General features: G+C 35.9%; 1 non-coding gene across 1 annotated transcript; it reads left to right on the top strand.

The window, feature by feature from the left end:
- The first annotated feature begins 5,346 nt into the window (after window positions 1-5,346).
- LOC141663241 (small nucleolar RNA R71) lies at window positions 5,347-5,453 on the top strand. Its single transcript, XR_012551319.1, has one exon. It is a non-coding gene; the product is annotated as a small nucleolar RNA R71 (small nucleolar RNA).
- The last annotated feature ends 16,588 nt before the right edge of the window (window positions 5,454-22,041 follow it).

Here is a 22,041-nt window from a genome sequence, read left to right as displayed (position 1 = left end):
ATATTTGGCTGCTTTTTCTCTGTTTTGTTCTTGGCTTCTATTTGATTGCTTTTTCAATGTTAGTAGTAAATTGGATGCTTCTGCTTCTTTTTAATCAACACAGCCGAGATCAATGAACTGGTATGACAATCCTTTGTCCAATAATACTTTCGGTGTGACAATCTTTTAGAGCTAGCAAGACAATTAAAATGAACTAGCAAGACTTTCGGTATGACTATTGATTGTCATACCGATTGTCATATTAGTTCAAATGAAATTGTTTTACTGAATTAATAAGTGATTTTAATCTAAATAATAATTCTATCAAGACAATCAACTGAATTAGCATGACTTTCGGTATGACTAACAATTGTCATACCGATTGTCATACTAGTACAATCAGTTGTCTTTTTAGAATTAAAACAGATTTTAACCAATTAAAATTCTGAAAAACCTTAATATTAATTCAGAATTAATTAATCAATTAATTTAATTAATCAAATAAATTAATCTTTGTAGATATAAATTATTTTCATAATTAAAATTATATGACTTAATTAATTAATAGAGAATTAATACTAACCCTGAGCAGCATCCATTCTTCTGACAATCTTCTGAAAGTCACTGAGACTTATGAATCAATTCCGCCACTTCAATGCTGACACTCGATGTACTGTCTGGTTCATGAGTGACTAACTTTCGTGACGTTTCTTCATGTCTTGACTTTGTTGTTCTGATTGAATCCTTGTAATAAATGATACCCTGACGAGATCTCTGTCACTTGATTAAATCCACGATCTTGATTTATATCACTGAGGCATGATCAAATTCTTGAACTTCTTCCAGTGAATCACCAAGTCTGCAGATGAACAATGTTTCTTTATTCTTTGACAGATGTTACTTTGTGAGATCTCTCTGATGATTGATCCACTATTTACTTATTACATTCTTATTTGAGTTGAGTTAAATACTCGAATAAACGAGTAGGCTATGACATATGCCTTTCAAAAACATTTATCTATTTCGACTGAGAATAGGGAAAGCAATACTTGTATAAGAAGATTTAAAATAAATATCACTTGAACAGTAAGTGATGATAGGGTTACTTTCCTTTGGGATTTAGCAGTTAGTCACACTCGCAATGACACATCTACGCTGACATTCTGTCTCAAGACATCATCGTCTTTATTCTACTACTCATTTGACCTGTTGCTCATGTTGTGCTACAAACCCAGTATTTCATACTATTTAACTCTACTCTTCATCCATTTCGTCTGGTCCTGATTGTCCCGACCGACTCGTATCTATAATTAGAAAATAATACTTTAATCGTCTAAACTATAATTACTCGATAAACTGTGCGCCAAAACCCTATCGTCTACCCATACGATAGCTCTTACATAAGAAAAACAGTCAAACACAAGAATTTTGACTCACATACGCCTGTAATTTATACAACATATAAACACATAACACGTAGGCATGTTTCAATGATATGAACACTAACGATCTATTTATATAAACACTTATTCATATCCAATAAACGGATAGGAAATCTACCGAAAATTTGGCAGCATTTCCTCTATTTATCGGACTATCCACCTGTTTCCAATCTCAACCAACAACCCAATATATGGTAAAAAAATAGCCTTGACTTGCTGTAAACACATAAGAAAATCTGCCTTGACTTGTAGTAAACAAATAAGAAAATATGCCTTGACGTGCAGTAAACACATAAAAAAATCTGCCTTGACTTGTAGTAAAGACATAAGAAAATCTGCCTTGACTTGCAGTAAACACATAAGAAAATCTGCCTTGACTTGCACTAAACACATAAGAAAATCTGCCTTGACTTGCAGTAAATACATAAGAAAATCTTTCAGATATATTATTAAGTTGCCTCATCTTAATCACATTATATTAACAACTCATCAAGTAGAGGCTCACATATAATCACCCGACAATTAAGTGCACCTAACCAAGTGTTTAATAGCATTTAACCATATAGCATTATACACCCATATTTAATCATATAAATGCAAGTGAACAAATGTCCAACTTCATTCTCAAGTATTCATGTTCATATACAGGATCAATACAAACAAATAATTAAGTATTTATATTCACATACAGGAAGTACAAGTGAGTGTAAACAATCATTGAACTGTATATATTATAGCTTAACACATTGGATTACATACTAGCTCAACTAGCAGACATTTAGCACTTATGACTTTATTTAAAACCTAAGCATACATAAACATGACTGACATTTCTAAATCCTTAATCCATTTCTTATCAAATTCTCATTCTTCATTAAAAAAAAATTAATTAACAATTTGTGATTCAATCCAAAATCTAATTATATCAATAAATCTGAAATATTATTTACTTAAATTTTCACCATGTTGTCCATGAATACACATAATCATATTATACTCACCACACATAAACCATTTAGTTCAAGTCAAATAGTTTGGAGCCAACAATGATCCTCTAATTCTATACCAAATGCAATTGATGTTATTTTCTTATAAGTCAGTCCCACTCTACGATCTTTAGTAATTTGAAAAAAAGGTCTGTTTAGTTGAAATTTGGTGGAGACTTAGCTGCCTCACATACCTAGCTACCATAAAAATTTCAGATGAAAGCAAGGTGTTTAGAGCCCCTGAACAAAGTGGTCAATATGGCAAACAGACCCTGTCCAGAAATTCTGCGCACCTTGCACTAAATAAATTGTATCTCAATTCGTACTAGTCTGGTAGTAACCAAATTTTGTATACATATAATTCAGACATAAACCAATAATTATTATGTTTTAACCATCAAGCAATTAGGTCTCTAAACGTCTCAAAACAGTCATCCAAAACAGGATAATTTCCTGGAAAATGCTGAATTTTCTGCACTTAAACTTTAGCAACAACTTTAATCAATTCTTAGCAATTAATTAAACCCATAATCTCTATTAATCAAATCATTAAACACTTAGCATGAAAATCATATAATCAAATATCAATATCTCAACATTTGACACTGTAACATTATATTTTTTTTAATCCTACCGAAAATTCGGCATGATATATTCGAATATATACTATCCAATTAATCCACAATAACAACAACCATTACTCAAATTTTCAATTCTCAACTATGGTTTAAAGAAAATATAAACACAATATCTACCAACAAACTAATAACACAACTAGTAACATCATGACTCAGTTAAAAGTCATCACCAATGAATCCAAAAACTTATATTTAACGGACTTTCATTCTCAAACGAATCCAAATTCTTTGAAAGAGAAATAAAACTCTATAAACCATAAATTTAAAAATCTGAAATTTAATAATTCAAGCATCCACGTTCACCGAATAACCACATAACAAAAAAAAATTCATAGAATTATATCAAATTCGAACAAGAAAAACTTAAGTAAAACCACATACATATTCTAATTTAAGCAAGGACCTATCACAATTTCATCAAAACCGAAGCAACTCGCAAATCGAATCCGACCCGAAATAGAATCTTCAAAATTGGGACTTTAGATACACCTATAAACACATACCATCAAAAACCTAGAAGAAGAAGACCAAAGGAGGCTCGAATCGAGACATTAGTCGAAGAAAATGAAGAGGATGATGGTAATGGTGTAAAACCGAGAGAGAAAAAGGAGAAGAGAGAGAATCCGAGAAGGATCGAGAAAGATTGAAGCTACCAGCAGTGAAAAAGAAAACAAAACAGGCCTGCTGGGTTTGATTTATAAATCCCAGGGGTATTTTAGTCTTTTTAGCAGTTAAAAATTAAATTTTCCTTATATATATTTAATCCTGAAAATCCTGTATAATGAACTTGTAAATTATAAAGCTACCCTAAAATCTTTAGGAGGAATTCGAATTTTATTTTTAAAATATAGAATATGAAATTACCTTTCTTCTCATATTTTTAAAATATTTTTTGAGCATACGATTCATTTTATACGAATTTTACAAGATAGTGCTCAAAAATAGATATAAAGCTTATTAAATCATTTTAAAATATTCCCACCTCAAAATAAATCCAACTATCATTTTTAAAATGTCTCTAAGGGTATTTTAGAGGTAATAAAATAAGTTTCATGATTCAATCATATACCGATGATTTAATAAAAAAAATTTATTAAACCCCATTTTTCACATAATAAATCATTAATATATATAAAAAAAAATTTGACCACAAAGTCACTCATTTATGAATCAAATAACATATAATCACATCTCTCAATTAATAAAATCTCATACTCACCAATTTTCTATTTAATCCTTTATTTACAATTCCTTTTGTATAATCACTGATCACACTTCAAATCTTATACTGACTCGCCAAACCGGAATAATTTATTTTTAAATATTTACTCACTAATTCACATAAATGTCATAAAATTCAAATAACTCATATAATATTATTCATTTAACATGTACCAAAATAGTCATTATATACTATTTCTAAATATTTTCACAATTCACCCGCTACGAGGAAGAATCTAGATAAAACTAAATATGTTTTTGAAAATAGTATAAGTAATTAAATACTCTCACAATAATGACATAGTCGATACTACAATTATCAGTTAACACATTAATCATCTAAAAACACGAATTCATAAAAGAGGAATAAAATATCCACAACTTTATTCTCTCCCAATTTTAAACTATCACATAAAATCATCCAGATATTAATAATAATAATTCCTAACATTACGAGATATCACAATGGACACCGCTCTTACACATGAGCCTCAACTCCTCCAATTCAGATTTTTCATTAGATTGTTGCAGTTGGAGTTGTTATCTTGGTGCATATTACGTTTGCTGAAAACTAGGAGGGTTGTATTGCTTTGCTACATACTGCTAATAAGGCTGCTGAACCGCATTCTGAGTGTTGCTCCAGCTGAAGTTAGGATGATTGAGGTTGTTGGGAAGATAGGTGGCTGGAACAAACTGCTATGACCTCTGAAAATTGCTCACAAATTGAGCCGATTCACTAAAAATAGCACACTGCTATGTTTCATGGGCACCAGTACAAAGCTCACATACACTAGTGATCTGATTAACTCCATAATTAGCCAAAGAATCCACCTTCATCGACAAAGCCTTAAGCTAAGCAGCTATAGTAGTAGATGCATCTTCCTTCATAATTCCTGCTACCTTGCCTTGAGGTAGTCCTAAGTTGGGTTCTGGTATTCATTGGCAGCCATTAGTTCAATCAATTCATAAACTTCATCATAACTTTTAGCCCATAAGGTTCCTCCTGATGCTGCATCAAGCATGGGTCTAGAAGTAGCACATAATCCATTATAAAAGTAGTTAATGATCATCCAGTCTGGCATCCCATGGTGAGGACACTTTCTAAGCATCTCTTTGTAGTGATCCCAAGCCTCACATAAAGATTCTCCAGATTGCTGAGAAAATTGAGTAAGTGCGTTTCTGATTGTAGCAGTCTTCACCATATGAAAAAATTTAGTTAAGGACTTTTGAGCAAGATCCTCCCATTTGGTGATAGATCCTGGTGGTCGAGAATGTAACCAACACTTAGCTTTATCCCGCAGAGAGAATGGGAAAAGCCTCAACTTAATAGCATCTTCTGAAACTCCATTAAACTTGAAAGTGTCACAGATCTCGATAAAATCTCTGATGTGCATATTGGGGTCTTCTGTCGTAGAACCCCTAACCTGAATTGAGTTCTGTATCATCTGAATCGTGCTCGACTTGATCTCAAAGGTGTAGCCGAGATGGATGGTCAGACAATGCTAGACTAAATATCATTAATCTTTGGTTAAGAGTAATCCATCAAAGCCTTCGTATTCGCTTCTGGTTCTCCCATTGCAAGTAAGAGCTTCTTCTTCAACTTTCTCCTCAACAAGAACTTATTCAAAAACTTCCTTAGCTACTACAACTTCTTCCTCAGCTTGATCCAGAGTTCTCTTACGAGACCGAGAACGCGTATGCATACACGCTCGCTAGAGTACCTGAAACACGACAAGGAAACAAGTAAGTAACAATGTCTGAGTCAATGAACTTTAATGACCACTGATGAAAAACACCTAAACTAAAAATTAAAACCGAGTCCCCGGCAGCGGCGCCAAAAACTTGTTAGGGCGAAAACACGCGCTAAAATTCACACAAGTATATGCGATCGCAAGTAATATAGAATTATTTCTAGTTCGTTCCCACAGAGACTGGTTTAGGTTAATTTTAATCAATGCACATATGCAACAATGGTATGGTTATTATTCAATGCTAAGATGATTAACAAATTGAGATTATTTTTAAATATGATTAACTAAGAGATTATATTAAAGAATATTAACTAAAAGATTAAAAGGAGTGATTAACTATATGACACAAACATGGGATTCTAACTTCATTACTACTTCATACAATAGCCTCTTTGTTCTTAACTTTAGCATGCAATGGTGATGATACTAATCAGATAACACGAAACTAGTAAACGCCAAGTTTCGTTGTACGACTACCATATTACCAGACATCCACAAAAAAGATAGAAGCTGAATAGACACCAATTATATTGAGACCCTATATGTCTATAGAATTTGACAACATAACAGTTTCATGCACAAGTTATCTATCATGATTACATAGGGCAAGTAAGATGGTTAAAATTACCTAAGAATCATGCATAACAAATACATGAACCTATGCTAGCATGGCAAATTCTAAACCTCTAAATTAACTAGTCGCTTCAATAGAGATTAACACGCTATCTTATAAGTTCGTTACGCTCATAAGATGAATAAGCACAACCAATACTAGGTTATCATACACTAACTACACACTTAGGTATCAAAATAAATTAACTAAAGAAATCCATAAGTAAATCCTCTAGAACCCCACGATAACGATTAGCCCATATTCGGACTCATCATCAACATGGGTTCCGATGAAAGCATGGTATAATAAACGTAGTCTTTATACTAAAATAAATAATAAACCAAGTATGTAAAACAAGAGTATAGGTTTAACAAATAAGAAAACTAGCATCCAAGATTACAACTTAGAACAAAGAATCACAAGAATAAACTAATTCTTCTTTTCCTTTGTTGAATTGTGCTATACGGTCTTCTTATGCCTTCTCCTTAAGCTCTGGTACGTCTTCTTCTTGAAAAATGACCTTTAAGTTATCATTATATAGCAGCCCATGCAGATTAGAAGTCTAGCAGATCAAAATTGTAGTAGAAACAGGATTCCTGGAAATCGACCCGGCGTGGCCACGCGCTTCACCAGAGCGGGCACACTATAATTCTGTACTTCGGCGCGGCCGCGCGCTACTACAGTGCGGGCGCACTGACCTTCTTGAAAATCTTTACTTTCTTGTTTTCTTGTCTGGTTTGAGTTGGAAATCCTCGAGCAATCTTCCTGAGCACCATTCTAACACCAATTTAGTACCAAAATAATGCTAAATCTCCTGATTCTTTTATATATGCCTGAAATGCGAAAACACTACAAAAACACATCAAATACACAAATAACCTGAGTACAAAACGTCAATTCAAGCCTTTATAGAGCATTCTAAGTGGACATAAATGCCACTTAAGAAAGGGTTTATGGCTAAACCAAAAGAAGGAATCACTGAAGTTTTGAAAGGTTCAATAAATTGATAAATGACTTGTAGCTACATGATAAATATTATGAAGCTGAGGAGGTTAACCTAAAGTTCCTGCTAGCTCTTCCTAACCATCTTGAACAAAAAATATCAGCTATTAGAGAAGGAAGAGATTTAAGCAGAATAACTTTTGAAGTTCTATATGGAATCTTGAAAACTTATGAACTTGAAATGCTGCAAAGGAAGTAATTGAAAGCATACCATGGTCATGTTATTGTTCAAGTGCTTTGATTGTGAATGACAGAGAAGAAAGTGAAGATGAGCAAGATGATCAAGTTCTAGTTGTTCAAGCTATGGAACAGAAGAATAAAGGGCCGCAGAAGCAAGTTGTGTTGGAGTTGGAGAAAGATGAATATTACACTCTGGATGAGCTAGATGAGTTGGATCAATCCATGGCTTACTTGGCTAGGAAATTTTCTAACATAAGTGTCAAGAAGCCAAGATTCTTGAAAAGTAAATGACAATATTCCAACAGCAACAATTGGAAACCAAAAGCTCATTATAATTCTGCTAGCAAAGGTGGCTACAAAACAGGATCTGTGGATAGAAGGATAAAGCTTACTTGGAACTGGAAGCAAAGTATGAAGCTCTCTTGAAGAAGCAGTCTGGAAAAGCTTATATTGCAGAAGGAAAGAGTTGGGATGATACTGATGTTGATGATGAGGATGAAGAGGTTGAAAACAATGCACCTATGGATTTTAAGCATGAAGAAGCATCTACTTCAAAATCAAAGGTACCAACTCTAACCACCATTGATTTAAATGCTAGTCAATATAAGGAGACTATGGAAAAGATGAGTGTGGAGATATTTCATATACACACTAGCTTAGTAGCAGCTACTGAGAAAGTCAGTAGGCTAACAAAAGCTAATGAGAAGCTTGAGAGTGAGAAGTAAAAGATGGATCTACTGCTTGTGGAGCTTGAATCAGTCAAGCAAGAAAATGAATATGATAAAAATAAGTTGAACTGTGCAAGTGAGATTGAATACATGTTAAGAGAAAAGATTGAGAAGAATGAGGTGAAACTGAAATTATTCAGAAATGCATCTGAGTTAGTTGGTCAGTACCATGAGAAGAACAAGCCATGTGCTAACATAGCTATTGGTCTTGATTATGATACTTTGAATAACAACAAGAAAGCTGTAGGTGATAAAGGAAAAACAACAAAAAATGAAGATGGCCCAGCTATGCTGAGAAAGGTTCGTTCACCTATGTTCAAAGCATGTCAAGTGGATTTCAGTGAGGAAGACCCGATCATAAAGCAAGAAATTGTTGATGAAGATAATGAGAAGAAAAATGCAGAAACAACTCCAACTTCCAAAGCTGAAAAGAAGCCCATGGTCAACCAAGATTCCAAGACACCTGTCAAGGAAATAAAAATTGAAGATGCAAGAAAGAAGAAGAAGAATAGAAATGGAAAGATTGGGATAAACAAGAGCAATAATTTTTCTTATGTTGCAGATGCTCCAAGAAAACAATGTCAGTAATGTGGCTCTGTTAATCATCAAACTTACCTTTGCAAAAAGGTTGTTAGTAAGCCAGGAGTGGGAGCATGCAAGTACAATGAAGCAAAAGCTGAAGATCCCTACTCATTCTGTGATAAGTTTGATTGCATACCTTGCAACATGAAAGTAATGACAAATTGCCATAAGCGGAGGGTTGATCTTAAGGAAATCAATATTGAATCTTCAGCTAAAAAGAACAATGTACATCACTCAATGAACTCTATTCTTTCTGAATCATCAAACTCTACATCTATCAAATCTATTAACAAGAAGAAAGTACCCAACACTGCTTGGGTTGCTAAACACACTTAAACTTATTGTGTGCAGCGAAGAAAGAAGAAAGTCATATGGATCATAGATAGTGGATGCTCAAGACATATGACAGGTGATATGGCCCTGCTATCACAGTTTGGGGAGAAGGTTGGCCCATTAGTGACTTTTGGAGACAACAACAAAGGTTTTACAATGGGATATGGCAAGTTGATTTCTGGAAATGTTGTCATTGAAGATGTAGCACTGGTAGTTGGTCTTGAAGTGAATCTTCTTAGTGTTAGTCAATTTGTAGACGAAGGTTTCAAAGTTTTATTTAACAAAAAATAATGCACTTATATCATCAAGAAAACTGGTGAAGTTGCTCTGAAAGGAGCAAGGAAAAGAAGCTTATTTGTTGCAGACTTGGACTCAGTAAATGAGGATTGAATTTGTTGCTTCTACACCAAGGCATCTATAGAGCAAAAGAAACTATGGCATAAGAAGCTGTCTCACTTGAATTTCAAGGCAATCAATACTCTAGTAAAAAAAGGAGTTAGTGAGAGACATGCCCAATCTGGAGTTTTCTCAAGATGAAGTTTTTGATGCTTGTCAAAAGGGAAATATGAAAAGATCAATTCACAAGAGTAAAACTGTGAATTTTATAAGTGTACCTTTGTACCTTATTCACATGGATTTATTTGGACCAGTTAATGTCCAGTCAATTTCAAGAAAAAGATATGCACTGGTGATGGTGGATGACTACTCAAGATATACATGGGTAGAAATTATACACTCTAAAGACTAGACCCCGCACATCATAATTGAGTACATCAAGAAGATTGAGAAGCAGGCTGAATATCAGAATTATGTGAAAAGATTTAGGAGTGATAATGGAACAGAATTCAGGAATGCAACCTTAACTGAATTCTGTAAAGACAAAGGCATTGTTCAAGAATTCTCAGCTGCTAGAACACCTCAACAAAATGGGGTAGTTGAGAGAAATAATAGAATACTAGTAGAGGCTGCTAGAATAATGTTGCAAGATGCAAAGTTGCCAACTAGTTTTTGGGAAGAAGCTGTGAACACTGCATGCTATACCCAAAACAGATATCTCATCAACAAGAATCTTGGAAAATCACCCTACTCAATCTTGTCTAAAACAAAGCTTACTGTGAAACATCTTCATGTGTTTGGAAGCAAGTGCTATATTTTGAAGGACAACTCTGAATATGTGGGAAAATTTGACTCTGTAGTTTTTGATGCAATTTTTCTTGGATATTCATTAGAAAGAACTGCCTATAAGGTCTATGTTCTTGAACAAAAGAAAATTATAGAAAGTACAGATATTACTTTTGATGATGACAAGTGTCCATGCTTTGAATGCCTTGATGAAAATGAAGCAGAAGCCCTAGAGTTTGAAAATCTCAACATTGATAATGATTCTGATGATGAAGCTGAAGTCTACACATATTACAGAATAGATGAATAGTCAACTGAACAAGTGAATCATGAGAATGGAAGCTCATCTCATGAACCTGAATTTGATAGCACAAACTCAGGGGGAGAAAGAGATGAAGGTTCTGCAAGTCATGCCAATGGTGAAGAAAACACAGAAAACTCTAGTCAACAAACTCATACTAGAAAGTGGGATAGAAGTCACACTAGAGAAGCAATTATTGGTTATCTAACTTCTGGAGTGAGGAATAGAAGTGCAACTGTAAATGAATGCCTTCATGCATGTGACGCCCTCAATCTCGGGGTTAGGAAATGAGGACTCACACACCTCTAATCTAGTAATTAAATAAGCATAAACCCCAATTAACTACTAACAGGATCAACAGGATAAAGTATGAGACAAGATTACAACTATCAATTATAAAATATAACTTACAGCCCAAAATATTATTAAATAAACAATATCGATTCCGGCTGGGAACCGACATATAACCCATTGTATCTTTAAACATTTCCTTCTAGGTGCGAGCTCACTCTTAATTACCACTACCTGCTCTGGCAACCGGAAGCCCTCAACACGGTAGGGACCACCAGGTACGCTCTTACGAGCAGTGCGCCTAAGCCTGGCCATCTTCTTGCTTAACTGCCATGGTTAGATTAAAATAAAATAAATGAGTATAAAACTCAGCAAGTAACTATATAGCAGTTCTATAATATCAATTCACAATGTGCTTTACCAAACTCAGGGCATTCTACTTTATTTGTTCTAGGTGGCAGATTTCGAGCTTTTGGGTCAAAGAAAGGTTTTTAAGGATAATGTGGGGCTTTCAAGGAACAAGGCTCAAAGCAGGACGAAAGCCGACATTCATCACAAATCATTAAAGGATCAGAATAGATCTTTCAAAAGAGGAAAGCAACAATATTTCAATATATGGAATCAATCATATGATCAACAAATTCAAGAATCAGGGTTCTCGAGCTTTAAACTTCACAATAACATAATCAACTCTTTTCAAAGCAATATAAACCATTTTCATTTTCAAGAATCAATTTACTGAAGAGAAAGTTTCAGTTCCCTTTTTAAATAATCATTTAGGACCCTTGATTGGATCACTTTATCTTTCCATTTCATTATATACAGGTGATCAGCCCGTACCGACCTCCATTCCGGTCTTTAAGGTACCAATCGGCATAATTTCAGCCTTCAGTTGGACTAGCCCCGTTAGCCTCTTACCATGACTGGACTAGTCCCACTAGCCTCTTACGTCCCAATCCAATCCATCAGGAATTCATTTGGAAAACCTTGAGTTGGAAAAACAAATAGGTTTTCTAAAACTCATTCTATCATTACCAAGAACTTGAAATCATTCGGACTCTTTCAAGTCGAAACTCATTCTTAATTCAAATTTTAAGGAAACAAAGTTCAGGGAGTAATTCAAAGATAAACAAGGAACAATTCATAAGGATTCTGTATCAAGGATAACAAGGCACTTAGGTTAGAAGGATCAACATCTGTTTAGGGATCAATAGGGTGATCAGGAAAACAGGGTATCATTAAACAGGGTTAACAAGGACAATCAGAGGGTTCAATATGATCCATGGCTTAATAAATAAATTGAACAGAAAGAACAGATTATCAAAGGGTTGAATCATTAAGCTTATCAATAACTATTTATCAAGAACAAAGGCAGGAATCTCAAATCAATATCAAGGTTTCATAATTAAACAGTTCAATACTCTACATGGTATGAACAACATTCTCTTTATAACCATTTATACAAGTAATCAGAGTTACTTGCCTGAATTTGCTTTCCTGAAGGTTGAACTACTGCCACCTAGTATATCCTTTCCTTTCCTAGCCTGAATGCCCTCACGCTCTGAATCTACAATAAAACCAAAACCTTAATCAGTTTCTCAACTCTCGTTCCCGGAATGATCACACAATACGATAACTCGATTATATCCTTGACTCGAGTATACGATTATAGCTTATACACATAAGCACATAGCACATAGCATATAGCATATCCCTTTCTCGTAACTTTTATATCTTTATATACTTAACAATCAAAGCATACTTGCTTATCCTTATTATCACAAATCACACTAATATAATTCTTACGAGTACATGATTTATTTACAACTAAACCTTTACGACCATAATTATCACTTATGGTTTTCAAAATCAATCAATCTCCACTTAGCTCACATAAACATATAACATAATCAAAAATCTTTAAAAAGAATCATTTTCTTCTCTTTTAACATCAAAATTCGAAGCCAAACAATCATATAAATCACATAATCTCTAAAATTACTCATGCATTGACTTAGCATCAATTCAATTCCTTTTATTCCTATATTCAATTCGACTATATCCACAAAACACAATTTCAAGGGTCGAACATTGACATGCAAGCATTAGATTTGCTTAAAAAATTGAGATTATTCAAACACTCATCCTTTTTAGATTATTTTTAACTTGACATTTACATGCAAGGCTATACTTTAACATGCATCACTAATTCTTCTTGCAAATCAACATGCAAATCTCGAGACTAGCTAATTAACCAAGAATCAAGTTACAAAATTTTAACTCCCTTTTTTATTAGTACAAAACTCGGACCAAAACTTAGCATGCAACAATAATTTCACTCCTTTTAACCATTAACCCTTCTAACAACAATCCCTAATTATTTTATTCAACAAGAAAAATCAAATTAATCACTCCAAGGATCAAAACCATTCAGGTTTTTCAAGAAAACAACACATGCAAAAGATTCCTCTTAATCCTTCAATCACAAATCAATCCATAATCAATTCATCACTTATTTCTAATAAACATTTATCAATTTAACTTTTAGAAATCCAAAACCCTTTTTGAAATTTCAACGATCCAAGCATGCAAACATCAAAATCAAATTTTATGGTATTAGAGTTCAGTTTTTCACATCACAACTCACCACCGGTTCACCGGAGTTCATCACCGGTGGCGGTGGTTTCTCGGTGGTGCCCCATTTCGGGGTTTCCAACCTTGAAACCTCCGATTTATGTACACACAAGGCACATGCAAGACTCACTTGGCTTTGAAAATCATTTTTCAATCATAAAATCACCTCCTTAAGCACATATTAGACCATATACACACACACGTACACACGCATCAAGCATGAACACACACACACACACATCGAGCTTGCATGCAACAAGATATTCATACATGCACACTCCAATAAGCACTTATGTATGTTTAACAAGAGATTTTGAGAAGGATTGGTGAGAGTTATCAAAGAAACAAGTGGTTTACCAAGAGAAAAGAAGAAGAATCGACAGAGAGAGAGAGAGAGAGAGAGAGAGAGAGAGAGAGAGAATAGCCGAGAGAGAGAGAGTGTGAGAAAGAAAGAGAGAAGAGAGATTGATGTGCTCGGGAAAAAAAAGAAAGAAAAGGGGGGAGAGAATGAGTTTTATACTCAATCAAAATCAAGGGCATTTTAGTATATTACTAATTCCCCTTTTATTCTTATTTGTTCCTTCCTTTTTACTTAAATGAAACAAGAATTAAATATAAAATAAATCTCTCTCGGAAAGTCGAGAATTATTGAAAATGACAATTTTAATACGTAGATCTCGAAATTAGCTTTTTAACCATTACTTATAATAAGATTTTGAGCGGACGGTTGATTTTATATGAATTTCGCAATCTTGCCTTATTAATATCATTTTTCCACATAAAATCAATTTAAAAATGCAAAGACCACCAAATAAATCCACTCATCATTTTTAAAAAGTCTCTAGGACGATTACGAAGATAACAAAACAAATCCCATGTTTTTATCTTACTCGGATGATTTTATAAAAATGCACGAAGATTATATAAATCCTTACATAATTCTCTTAATTCCATAAAAATGTCACAGAGCACATAGTCATGCACACAGTCAATCAATCACACATATACAATCATATAACGACTCAGGTCTGATCATAGAATTTATCCCTCTTTAATCTTTTATCCTTTTACGCGTATCGGGTCACGTTCAGCCTGACGGCCCGACGCTCAGTGTTTCGATTACGCTTCTCATTATCATTATCAATCGACACGTCATTTAGGACGAAATACTTTATTTAAACATTCATTTCATTCAATCACACATAATTCACATTTTATATTCTTTAACTCCTTATTAGGACGGGTTCCGTTCTACCTGACGGCCCGCCACCACAGCTTAACTTCTAAGCTGACTCTTTAAATTGGAACGTTTTTATCTACGCTCCTATATTCTAATATACAGAAAAGACAATTAATCAGCATTTAGTCACATAATTATAATCACATCACATAATACATACTTTATTGACTTAATTACGTCACAAAATTCTCAGTCGTCACAATCTACCCTCCTTAAAAGGATTCTATCCCCAGAATCTAATCTAAGCAAATAGATGGGGATACTTTTCTTTCATTTCGCTTTCTAATTCCCAAGTCGATTCTTCGACTAATGGATTTCTCTATAACACTCTAACTAGAGGTACAACTTTATTTCTAAGCGTCCTTTCTTTTCGATCCAAAATTCGAACTGGCTGTTCCACATAGGACAAATCTGGTTGGATTTCCACTGGTTCCAACTCGATCACATAGCTCGCATCAGCAGTATACTTCTTTAGAAGAGATACATGAAATACATTGTGCAGATGTTGTATTTGCAGAGGTAGCGCCAATTCATATGCCACTTTCCCAACTCGACGTAATACTTCAAATGGTCCAATGTACCTTGGACTCAACTTTCCTTTCTTTCCGAATCGGGTTAAACCTTTCCAAGGAGATATCTTTAATAAGACTTTGTCTCCAGATTCGAATTGCACATCTTTACGTTCTTGATTTGCGTACTTTGCCTGTCGATCGTGAGCTGCAATCAATCTCTTTTGAATCATTTCGACCTTTTCCTTCATTTGTTGAACTAGCTCTACGCCAATTAAATTTGCGCTCACCAACTTCATCCCAATAAGTAGGGGACCTACACTTTCTTCCATACAACGCTTCATAAGGCGGCATGCCAATACTCGTGTGATAACTGTTGTTGTAGGAAAACTCAATTAAGGGCAAATGATCATCCCAATTTCCTTTGAAATCCATTGCACAGGTTCACAACATATCTTCAATCATCTGAATTGTCCTTTCACTTTGTCCGTCTGTCTGCGGATGATATTCCGTACTCATTTTCAACTCAGTTCCCAAATGATCATGGAATTGTCGCCAAAATCTCGAATTAAACCTCGGGTCTCTATCAGATACGATAGATACAGGAACTCCATGGCGCATCACAATTTCATCCAAATACAATTTGACCAACTTTTCCAACGAAAACCTTTCATTTATCGGCAAGAAATGTGTTGACTTTGTCAACCGATCGATTACCACTCAAATCGCATCATGATTTGACTTGGTTTTAGGTAGTCCTACCACGAAATCCATCGCTATATGCTCCCATTTCCATTCGGGTATGTCCAGTGGCTGAAGCAATCCGCTTGGCCTTTGATGTTCCGCTTTGACTCTTTGGCACATGTAACATTTACTTATCCATTCCGCAATTTCCTTTTTCATGTTTGGTCACCAATAACTTTCTTTTAAATCCTGGTACATCTTCGTACTTCCAGGGTGAATTGAAAATCTCGAGTTAAGCGCTTCTTGTAAAATCTCGTGCTTTAGTTCCACGACATTAGGTATCCAAATACGTGAGTTAACACGGTATAACCCTTTTCCATCCTTTTGAGCTTTAATTTCTTCTCCCGTCAACTTATCCTTTTCGCGATTCATCACTTGTTCTTGACAGCATCAAATTTATTCCAAAATCTCGGGTTGAAACAGCATTGCATATATAGCTTCACCTCCACATTCTGGAGTCTGCACCTCTATTTCCATCTTTTCAAAGTCCTTGATTAATTCTTCTGATGATGTTAACTTATTCAACCTTTCTTTTCGACTTAAAGCATCAGCTACCACATTTGCCTTTCCAGGATGATAGTTTATCGCACAATCATAATCTTTGATCAATTCCAACCACCTTCTTTGTCGCATATTCAATTCTTTCTGAGTAAAGATATACTTTAAACTTTTATGATCCGTATAAATCTCGCACTTTTCCCCGTAAAAATAATGCCTCCAAATCTTAAGGGCAAACACAATTGCTGCTAATTCCAAATCATGCGTTGGATACTTTTACTCGTGCGGCTTGAGTTGCCTTGACGCGTATGCTATTACCTTCCCGTGTTGCATTAACACGCATCCAAGTCCTTTATATAAAGCATCGCTGAATATCACAAATTCCCCTTTGTCATCTGGTAATACCAACACTGGGGCGGTTACCAACCTCTTCTTTAACTCTTGAAAACTTCCCTCGCACTTTTCTGTCCAAACGAACTTCTCGTTATTTCTCGTCAACTTTGTCAACGGAATGGCAATCTTAGAGAAATCTTGCACAAATCTCCTGTAATATCTGGCTAATCCCAGAAAACTTCTGACTTCTGTAGGAGTCTTGGGTCTTTCCCAATTCGTTACAGCTTCTATCTTGGCTGGGTCTACTTTGATTCCTTCTTTATTAACTACATGACCAAGAAATTGCACTTCCTTTAGCCAAAATTCGCACTTTGAAAACTTAGCATACAGCTTCTCTTTTCGCAAAATTTTCAAAGAAACCCTCAAATACTCCTTATGATCTTCTTCCGTCTTGGAGTAAATCAGTATATCATCGATAAACACAATAACGAACTTATCCAAATATTGCTTGAACACTCTGTTCATAAGATCCATAAATGCAGCTGGCGCATTCGTCAAGCCAAATGCCATTACCAAAAACTCATAATGTCCGTATCTCATTCAGAACGCTGTCTTGGGTATATCTTCTGCTTTGGTCTTTAACTGATGATACCCAGATCTTAAATCAATCTTGGAGAAACACGAAGCTCCTTTTAACTGGTCAAACAATTCATCGATCCGCGGTAGAGGGTACTTATTTTTTATTGTCAACTTATTCAGTTCGCGGTAGTCAATGCACAACCTCATACTTCCATCCTTTTTCTTTACAAATAACATTGGTGCGCCCTACGGGGATACACTCGGTCGGATCACTCCTTTGTCCAACAATTCTTGCAACTGAGCTGCCAATTCCTTCATCTCGACCGACGCCATGCGATAGGGATCTTTTGACACTGGTTCTGTTCCAGGAGCCAAATCAATCGTAAACTCAATCTCTCTGTCTGGAGGTAGTCCAGGCAATTCATCAGGAAATACATCCGGAAAATCGCTTACTACCGGAATATCCTTGATTCTTATAGATTCTTTCTCCACATCCATGACATGAGCCAAATAAACTTTGCATCCTTGACGTATTAATCTTCTTGCCTCAATAGCCGTTAGAAATTTCTTCTCTTGCCTCTTTCCTTTGAATATAACCTCTTCACCCTCCTTGGTTTTTAACTTTACCTTTTTACTTTTACATTCTATTTGCGCTTCATGGTTTGACAACCAATCCATTCCTAGTATGACCTCAAATTCTCCTAACTTAAAAGGAATTAAGTCAGCAGAAAAGTGTCGACCTTCTATAGTCACATCACATTCAGGACAAATCTTGCTAGCAATAACTTTCACTTGATTTGCTACCTCTATAATCAAATTAGGTTCTAGAGGGTACGCAACACAATTTAACTTATCAAGAATACTTTCAGAGATAAAAGATCTAGTTGCTCCAGAATCCATCAAAACTTTTACTTCTACTGAATTAACAACAAGCATACATGTTACCACGTCCACATCTTGCACCGCATCTTTCATCGTCATGTTAAAGGTCCTAGCTCTGGGTTGAGCTGATGGTGCTGGGAGAGACGGCGGTCCAGCAATCCTGAGAACATTAGCCTTCTGAACAGGCTCCTTGCAATTCCTGGCCATATGGCCCACTTTACCACACTTGAAACAAGCAAAATCAGGCTTCCTCGCTCCACTTGGGCATTCTGAAGAGTAATGCCCCTTCTAGTTGCACTTAAAACACGTTATGTCCAGCTTATTACACCATCCCGGGTGTCTCTTTCCATAATTCCTGCATTCTTGAATCTGGGGTCTGCTATCCTTTCCCGGTTGTCCAGTTTTCTTGAAGCGGTTCTTCTGAGCTCCGTTGCCGGGTTTAAACTTCTAGAACTTTTGGTTCTGACCTCCACCATTCTTTTCAAACCTTCCTCTAAACTTTGAGCTTCCTTACTCTTGCTCAGAGCTTTCAAACTTCCTTTTTCTTCCTTCATTTTCTCTTCTTGCAGCTTCTCGCTCACCTTCCACTATCATTGCTTTTTGAACCAAAGCAGCATAATTCTTGATCTCCAACATTGCTATTTGACTCCTAATCCACGGCATAAGTCCCTGTTGGAACCTCTTAGCCTTCTTCGCCTCTGTATTCACGTACTCAGGTACGAATCTGGACAATTCCGAAAACTTCACTTCATATTCCGTGACTGACATTTCCTCCCGTCTAAGATCCAGAAATTTCATTTCCAACTGGTCTTGCATATAGCTTGGCAAATACTTCTCCATAAATATCTCGGTGAACTTCTCCCAAGATAAGTCTTTGCCTTCCAAGAACGCCTTTGAAGACTCCCACCAGAAACTTGCCTCATCTTTCAGATAATAACTTGCATACTGAGCTTTTTTATCGTCCTTAACTTCTGCTAACTCAAAAGCTTTTTCCATTTCTCTCAACCACGACTGCGCTTTAATCGGGTCTGGCAAACCTAAGAACTCTGGGGGATGAATAGATTGAAAGTGCTTAAAGTTTCCAACTTTAGGGGTCACAGGTTGTTGCAAAAGCTGAGCAAGTCTGCTTATCATGGTGGTTTCTGGGTTTACCTCTGGGTCTTGGGTGGGAATTTCTTCTTCTTGATGATCTGGTGAGTTGGCCATTTCTTACAAACCTGATTGAGCAATTATTTAGCAATACGATGGCATGGCATATATATATAACAACAGTTTCTATGAAATCTCTTTTGTGGGTTTTAAGTTTTACCCAATTTGTACATGCAATCCTATTACTACATAATTCTCATATCAGTGTTGTTTTATCATGGCACAAAATAGGGTTTTATGAGCTTTAAACATGGTTATACAAAAACATGGTTGTATTAAAACATGGTATTGAGAACAGTTTATGAGATATTTAAGGTGCACAATGGAAAGCAAGACAATGGATTTATTTAAACAAAGGGTACATAAAGATAGTTCTGGCTATCACCGGTTCTGAAATAAGGTACAATAATATAGCAGGGTTAAAGATAGGAAAAACTGGAAAATATCCCCCTATCTACCCCTAACTTCCAACAACTACTATTACGATACAGCTGAAATACAACAAAATAAATAAAAAAGGGATCATGGCATCTGACCAAGTATCCCAAAACCTACTGGCGCTGAAAAACAACAATCTACGGACTCAACCAACAGTCCCGTCTAGTCATCTAGTATCTCTCTCAACACAACCAACATCTAGCGAATGATCTTATGCAGCCTCCGGGCCTCAGCATCAGCATCACTAGTGGATGGTCCCTCATCCAATCTCCTCCTGGCAACCTGCTCCACCAACTGAATCCTAGCTCTCCACCCTCCATCACTACTGAAGTCCTCTGCCTAGAATCTCGAATCAACCTATCCACCAAAGCTCCCAACTCAGGAATGCGGGAGTACACAAAGTCTCGATCCTGGGCTAACTTGCCACCAACACTGACAGATACAGTCTTAGGCATCTCGGACTCTGGCTCAAGGGCAGCGGTCTCTGAATCTGGCCTCAAGGGTGAAATCTGCATAGGGATCTCACTACTCTCAAAAGGGTCCTCCTCTGGGTCTGAACTAACATACACAGGCTCCTCTGGAGAGGGTGGAATGGGGTCCACAGGGGTACCGGTCAAACTAATCTCTGAGTCTGAGTCACTACCACTACTACGATCCTGAGAGAAAACACAAAACAGCAACCAAGAAACAATGTTAGGGTTAAATAAAGCTTCCAGCTAACTCACACCCTAACTCTAGTTTCTACTTCGCCAATAAACACTTTCCTTAGACTATACCTAATAGTCTAACTCAACTCTATATGAGTCGAACTCTCTCGCGATATAGATATATTCCCAAAATACCACTTTTAAATCCTAACTTGTCTCAGGGACTAGATCTTGTAGCTCTGATACCAACTTGTGACGCCCTCAATCTCGGGGTTAGAAAATGTGGACTCATACACCTCTAATCTAGTAATTAAATAAGCATAAACCCCGATTAACTACTAACAGGATCAACAGGATAAAGTATGAGACAAGATTACAACTACCAATCATAAAATATAACTTACAACCCAAAATATTATTAAATAAACAATATCAATTCCGGCTGGGAACCGACAGATAACCCATTGTATCTTTAAACATTTCCTTCTAGGCGCGAGCTCACTCTTAATTACCACTACCTGCTCTGGCAACCAGAAGCCCTCAACACGATAGGGACCACCAGGTACGCTCTTACGAGCAGTGCGCCTAAGCCTGGCCATCTTCTTGCTTAACTGTCATGGTTAGATTAAAACAAAACAAATGAGTATGAAACTCAGCAAGTAACTATATAGCAGTTCTACAATATCAATTCACAATGTGCTTTACCAAACTCAGGGCATTCTACTTTATTTGTTCTAGGTGGCAGATTTCCAGCTTTTGGGTTAAGGAAAGGTTTTGATGGATAATGTGGGGCTTTCAAGGAACAAGGCTCAAAGCAGGACGAAAGCCGACATTCATCACAAATCATTAAAGGATCAGAATAGATCTTTCAAAAGAGGAAAGCAACAGTATTTCAATATATGGAATCAATCATATGATCAAAAAATTCAAGAATCAGGGTTCTCGAGCTTTAAACTTCACAATAACATAATCAACTCTTTTCAAAGCAATATAAACCATTTTCATTTTCAAGAATCAATTTACTGAACAGAAAGTTTCAGTTCCCTTTTTAAATAATCATTTAGAACCCTTAATTGGATCACTTTATCTTTCCATATCATTATATACGGGGGATCAGCCCGTACCGACCTCCATTCCGGTCTTTAAGGTACCAATCGGCATAATTTCAGCCTTAAGTTGGACTAGCCCCGCTAGCCTCTTACCATGACTGGACTAGTCC

This window comes from Apium graveolens, chromosome 5, assembly GCF_009905375.1.
Source record: "Apium graveolens cultivar Ventura chromosome 5, ASM990537v1, whole genome shotgun sequence".
NCBI classification, from domain to species: domain Eukaryota; kingdom Viridiplantae; phylum Streptophyta; class Magnoliopsida; order Apiales; family Apiaceae; genus Apium; species Apium graveolens.
Note: the sequence above shows the minus strand (reverse complement) of the source record. Positions and strands in the feature narration are given on the sequence as shown.